The sequence below is a fragment of the Arachis hypogaea genome, chromosome 13, assembly GCF_003086295.3.
Source record: "Arachis hypogaea cultivar Tifrunner chromosome 13, arahy.Tifrunner.gnm2.J5K5, whole genome shotgun sequence".
Lineage (NCBI taxonomy): Eukaryota > Viridiplantae > Streptophyta > Magnoliopsida > Fabales > Fabaceae > Arachis > Arachis hypogaea.
The window spans coordinates 135,028,609-135,035,877 of NC_092048.1; positions in this window are offsets into that span (position 1 = coordinate 135,028,609).

Below are 7,269 nucleotides of genomic sequence, written 5' to 3' on the forward strand. Positions count from 1 at the left end.
ATTACTCACTATTAATTTAGTGCAATATTAATGAACAAAGTTCTAACTCTTAAAATTCAGAATATTAGTTTTATAACTACATTTTATTATTCTATCTATTTATTAACATTTTATTAATTTAATAAAAAAATAAAATAAAATAAACTTTATGGAAGATATTTTTTAACTATGTACAACATTTTTATTCTTTTTTAATTCAACGGTATCAAATTTTTAAGTTTTAAGTTTATTTATTTTAATTTTTATTGATGCCATTTTTTTTAAATCTAACGGGTCAAAATTCTAAATTCTAATTTGTATGTAAAATTTTTAAAATATAATTTAAAGTTATAAAATTTATAATTTAATATTTTTATTAAAATTAAATTTTATTCTAAATTAAAAATGATAGTTACTTCACTAAACAAAATTCAAATTAACATTTATAATAAGATAAATGAAATTTTTAGCGATAATGTTAAATGTAACTAGTAGCGCACTCACCCAGTTTTTACGATAACTTCTTCACACTATTTTTTCTCCAAATTCCCTATTTGTTAGTTCCTGTAATTGATTCAAGTTTGATAACATGCAACCTATCCCTCTCGCTAATAACATTCTCTTCAGTTTCTCCAAATCCGTAATTTCTTAGCTCCTGCAACTAACTTTCAGAGTAAATCCGTTATGCTCAATCCGTTCCTGTTTAAATTCTGAGTACGATCGCATTAGACATTTTGTGGAAGAGAAAGGACCATGATTTGCAGCAGTTCGAGTACCGTCAGTTCGAGTCGCCGAAGAAGCAAGCAAAATCGGTAGAATCCGATTCTACGGCAAATCGCGAAGAAGACTTGAAGGAACCCTAGGTTGCTTCATTGCACCTTCTTCACTGTCACTCTCTCTGGAGGTAGTGCTCTGAATCTTGCCTCTCTAAAATACTGGTCGATTTAAATTTTCTCTTCTTGTTGTTGGTGGAGATGAATGCATTGTCTTGGATTTGCATGTTTTATTCATTTATCCTTTTGATGGTATAGAGAATGAATTTTTGGTATAAAGTATAATTTAAATGCATAAATATAATTATCTACTTAGTAGTACGTACTAATGTGATTAATTATATTCCTAATTAACTTTAGTTCTCCTTTATATGCTAAAATTCCTAAAATCAACATTATTTTGGTAATGCTCATAGCCATAGCAAGGTAGCAAATAAGAGTTATTATTTACATTTCTTATCATTTCTTGTGTTTCTTATTTTTGAGTCTAACTTTATGCATAAGAAGTTCCACCATTTAGATCACTATGGTAGCATCCATTCTTTAAACATTGTAATTTTTTATATACTTAAGAGCCTAATCTTTGTGAATATTTCTTTTTATATGAGTGTTATTTTGTGATCATAATAATGTTAATCAGTGTAGATCAAACTATCTCAAACGAGAGAGATTTTAGTTTGATGTATGAAGAAGAAGGAATTTCCAAGAATGGTAAGAAGCATTCTATACGTTGATCAATAGAAATGAGGTGGTAGTAAAAAAAACTTCTTAAAAAATTGTAAGGATACTTTATTTGATTTGCTTCTTTCAACCTTTCTCTCATTATAACACTAGACAGTAGTTGAGACTGTTTTCTTTCAATTATTAAAGCGAAGTTGTTGTGTGATTGAAATTTGAAATTATTTAATAAAGAATAAGAAAAGTGAATTCATAATTGAAGTGGAGGCTATAGGTCATGTTAGACATAAACATCTTATGTGCCTGCTTGGAGGGAGTTAACAGGTATTTATTTTTAGCAAAGTAAATCATTTTAAGTTATTATCTATGCTCTCACAACTCCTGAGTACATAGTATCTATTTCTTTGTATTATCAATAGCATTTTTATTTGTTTTTGTTTCAGTATTTAAGCTACTAATGGATGAATATGTGAACAATGGTAACTTAGAGTAATGGATGCATGTTGCCATGGAACAAGGGACACTTACCTGGAAGATCCGCATGCTCGATATGCTCAATATTTACCTGGTAAGTTCAACTTTCTACTCTAAAATATTGATCTTGTTAATTGCTAATACATTTCTATTTTTATTTTTAAATTCTGTCTCTAAATGATTTTGATTGTAATCTGATATCTTACTTACTTACATGAAACAATTGAATTGAAAATTGTTTAGTAGGATATAAGTCTAGCAATATATAATATATTGATTGATGAGGAGTTTAATGATATGTTTTATGTTGTGAAAATGAAAACTCAGTTTTATTGGGTATGCATTTTTACTTTTTTTTACATTAAACTATTATTTTAAATAATGTCTTGGAACATTTTTTTCATGAATTAAGAGATAACACAATCTTATTTGAATGTTTTTGTAGGTACTCCAATGAAGACGTTAGAGATCTAATAATGATGCATTCTGATACTTGATTTTGTAATAGTTTAAACTCATTTAGTTCAGGATATTTGCTTTTCAACATTATTACTTAAATTTCATATTTTTATTAATAAGAATTCTACTTATATGGATATGGCTAATTTTTTTTAATTTTATACAATATAATTTTGTACTAAGTAGCATCTTTATTATATATATATATATATATATATATATATATATATATATATATATATATATATATTTTAATTTATCTTTTATGATTAGCCACGGAAAAAACCATGGCTAAATAACCCATTAACATTAGCCACGGGCAAAATTGTGGCAAAAAAACCCAGCCCACCAATATTAGCCACGGACAAAATTGTGGCAAAATTATACTTGTTGATTATATTATTGTCATTTAGCCACGGTTTAGAGCGTGTCTAAAATAGTGAAAACCGTGGCTATTTAAATGTCTCCACGGGTCACAAAACCGTGGCTAACAGGCCAAAAACCGTGGCTAACTGAAAATGCGTCGCCCTTGTTAGCCACGGATACCCATTCGTTGCTAACGCTTGATTGCCACGGTTTTTCTTGATTTTAGCCACGGTTTTTTCTGTGGCTAATCACCGTATTTCTGGTAGTGTTGGCTCTTATATTAAGAGCATCATGGGTCATTATTGAAATATATATATATATATATATATATATATATATATATGAATTATGATTGGACAGACCTACTTAGCAATGCATTAGGTTCTTATTAAGTAAAACACAAAATACATGAATTTAATTTATAATATAAATGTATTTTTATATTTTTATTTCAATATCTTATACTTATAAATAAACACAATTCAATCACTTGTAAAAAGTAAAAAATAAAGATGGTCACTACTGCAACACAAATTAAGTAATCTTATGATTGAAGAACGAAGAATACTTTTTACTATGAGTGAAAAATAATGTTCTTTTTATAATTAAAAATATTTAAAAAATAAAAAATTATCCATATTACATAATATATTTTAAAAATTTAATTAAAATCTTCACTCTTCTATATTATCTCCATTGCATAATATTTTTAAAAAATTTAATTAAAATCTTCGTCACCTCAATTTTATTCTTTATCAAAATTCTTTTTCACAAGTTAATGCACTCCTAGTCCTTGTCACTCCACTCCTGGCCATGGTCTCCTGGAGTGCAGTGAAGTAGTGGACTCGTGTTCCTCGAGGAGTATCTTGATTATTATCATAATTGCAACAGAATGAAGGTGCTTCCTATCTTTTCCAGTTTTCCCTCCTTTGTTAGAATCAATTATTCACTTCTTTTTAAAATAATTGTTATTTTTATATTTTTTATAAATTAAAAAATAAAAAATATTATTCGTACATCAAAATCAACTATTAAGAGTAGCCACCAATGTATTTATATATAAATACATATATAATTTAATTTATTTTCAATGTATATTTATATTTTAGTATATATTTTATATTAGTGTCTGATTTTAATAACTAATTTTAATGTACATGTAACGTCATTTTTGTCAAAGATTGTGCAGCCCTTTCAAACAGTGGGGGATCTATGGGGACCGAATGCTATCTTTGGATAGGAGCTTCTTTCACTTGTCTTTTAGATTTGGTGAGTCTGTAACTACTATTACTTTCTTTATTCTTATTACTTTGTGAGTTCTTGGTTGTTTGAAATAATGTATTGGATTAAAGTGGAACTGTATTGTCCTAGTGGGTGGTTTTCTTGAACTGAGGGTCGGGTTTTATGGGTTGCAAGGGAGTCTTTATGAGCTGAAATGTAGTTTTGATGGGTTTATAGGCTGGTTTAGTGGGCTAAAAATTAGACTTTATAGTTGATTTATTGGGCTGAGAATTGGACTTTATTGTTAATTTGTTAGGCTAAAATTGGGCTGTGAGATTGGTCTAGTGGGATGAGAGGTTTGCTTGTTGGACTGAGAGTGCATTGTTATGGGCATCTTGGCAGGTTGAGAATGGCGCTTCTTAGATTGGGAAGAGTTATTTTGCTTCAAGTTTTCTGCTTTCACATTGACTACATCCTCCTCTATATTTGTTGTCTACTATACATGACTGTAAAATACAGTTCTCAAAGTACAGATTGATCACATGTTGGTTTCTCCTACAATCCTTGCACATTGCAAGCAAGTATGCATCTGTGACTAAGCTTCTCAACTCGGATGAAAGAGAAACTCCAGGAGCTTTCCGCCAATAGTTTTCAGCTTCAATGTATCCCAACTCCTTATAGTAACCCAATACAAAGAACACATCAAGCGTGTCTCTTTCAACACTCATCAACATTTCTGTATTGTCAGGTTCATATATCATGTTTCCATCAACATTCTTTTTAAACAATCCGCCATGGTGAAACATAAAAGTCATCGGAGGATGCAACACCCTACGACACATAGTCTTATGCTTAAGTCATAAAACTGAGGTGGCAAGGTATTATGACCTCTAAAAGTAAAAATATATATAATACTAGTTGAAAGGAATTTATACCGAGAAGCCTTTGAAGAAAAGATTAAACAAAAGCATTAAACAGAAAAGCGCATCACTCTCGAAAGCGATAAACGAAAACCGGACGAGGTAAGAGCCAAGCGACATATATATACACATAGGAAAAGAGTTCCAAAGATACAGATAACAAACTTCTGACTCGGCTCGCGAAGTCAAGACCGGCCAGAGCATATATATATATACACTTAAGAAGTCCCAAGGTACCCAAAATACTATTTACAAAACCTATTTCTCCAAGTCAACCTCTAAAAGGGACAAACATAAAACATATATGCAGTGGAGATACAAATATATACAATTCTATCAAAATAAAACTCCCAAAAGAACAGTTCTTCGCTTCAGAAAGCTCCTAGTATGCCTCGACGAGGTGCCCTCACATCCTGCATCTGAAAACCACAATATTTGTATGGAATGAGAATAGGAGGTTCTCAGCATGGTAACGCTGCCCACATAATTAACATATAATGTCGCAGAAAAGCCAGAGGCGATCCTAGAACTTCCAACAATAGATTACAAACTTAAAACTATTATTTACAACCATAAATAAGCCATAAACAAGGTGGGATAGCTAAGGGTTCAAAATTCTAACTCAAACCTAACTTGATCCTTTAGCTTCTCACCTTCCTCCATTCCTCCAGAACTCCATAGCACAGATAAACAAAATACAGACAAACCAAACACAAGTAAAATACAATTATAGCAAGTAGGCATAACAATCACATAGGCAAGTCCAATTAATGCACAACCATACAAAACAAATATATGCATATGATGTATGCCTGTCCTATAGCTGATGAGCCTCATCTGTCGGTTATATAGCCAAACTCGACATGTCCTGATAGCTAACCGTGGACAGAAACATCCATTGCGGAGCAAGTGAGCCTGAGCCACAACCCCCTTACTACTACCCGCTAAACCTAGAGCAAGTGGAATAACCACTACTGCTGCTACTACCCAGGCGGGTATTTAAAAGCTTGACCTGGAGCAAGTGGAATAATCCACTACTGCTGCTACTACCCAAGCGTCACGATCACTGACCTGGAGCAAGCGGGACGAATCACAATCCTTGCTACTGCCCAGGTATCTCAAACATACATTCATTCAGTCTAAAACAATCATCCTTATTATCAAATCTCAAGAATTAAGCCGGAGCAAGCGGGACGAACCACAATCCTTGCTACTACCCAGGTATCACAAACATACATTCATTCATTAATCATCATATCATTATATATCATGAATTTAGCCACCGCTCACATCATATATAACTTTACAACACTTCCTTATTAATCATCATCTACTTTACCTCTTTCTTAATCAACAAGTTATCTTTCTCACAGCCCTAATCATAGTTCACTACCCAAAAATCCACTATCAGACTTTAAACAAGAGCTACTAGGTTTTGAAAGTTAAAGAAATGGTTTAAAAAGCAAAAATTCAAGTTTCAGAAAAAAGGGGTTTGTGTACGTGGCATCCTGCCTGCATACGCGGAAGTGCGAACCCAAAGTGAAGTCCCGCATCGCGTGTTAACCTCCGCGTACGCAAGATACAAAATCCGAAGAGAATGGTCGCATTGCGTGCGAGTTCGCGTACGCGGATTCTGCAGGATAGGTAAAATGGTTAAGTGCTGCAGAATTTTAAAATTTCACACCAAATTTCCAACGCGCATAACTTTTTTATTTTAAAACATTTTTCATTTGTTCTTCAAATGGTGTAAATCTCTCAATCCAAATTTTCATTATAAATAAGTTTGATAAAAATCAAATGTTCGGAGGCCAAGTTACACCCCGCCAAAGTTGGCCAACAATCAAAGTTTTCATTAAAATACCAAACCTTTACTTTCAAAACATACCAATCCTATTCCTTTCAAAACATACCAAAATTGCCTCAAACCAAGTTCAATCCTTCCTCAACACCTCTCATTCACTTCATAACACACCAATTCACAATTAGAATCACTTCACACAATATTTTATATCCAAGACAAAATATATAAAATCATTAACATCATGCGTATACACATCATCAAACTCTACAAAATCACACTATTTCACCAACAACAACCTCACATTGCTAATTCCTCATAAATACCAACCAATCCCATATACAAGATTACCCATCACAAACATCATAGCCTCAACTACAACCTCAATATTATCAACCTTCGTACATATCCACCAATAGCAATCATCAACAACATAAATAATTCAATCTTATCATATGGTTATCTAACCTAAGTTTTTACGACACATGATATTTTAGTTATTAGAAATCGAAATCATACCTTGGCTGATTCCTCCTAACGCACAGAACTCCTCACTTATATACCACACCCCAAGCTTTGAAATCACAGCTTCTCTCCAAGC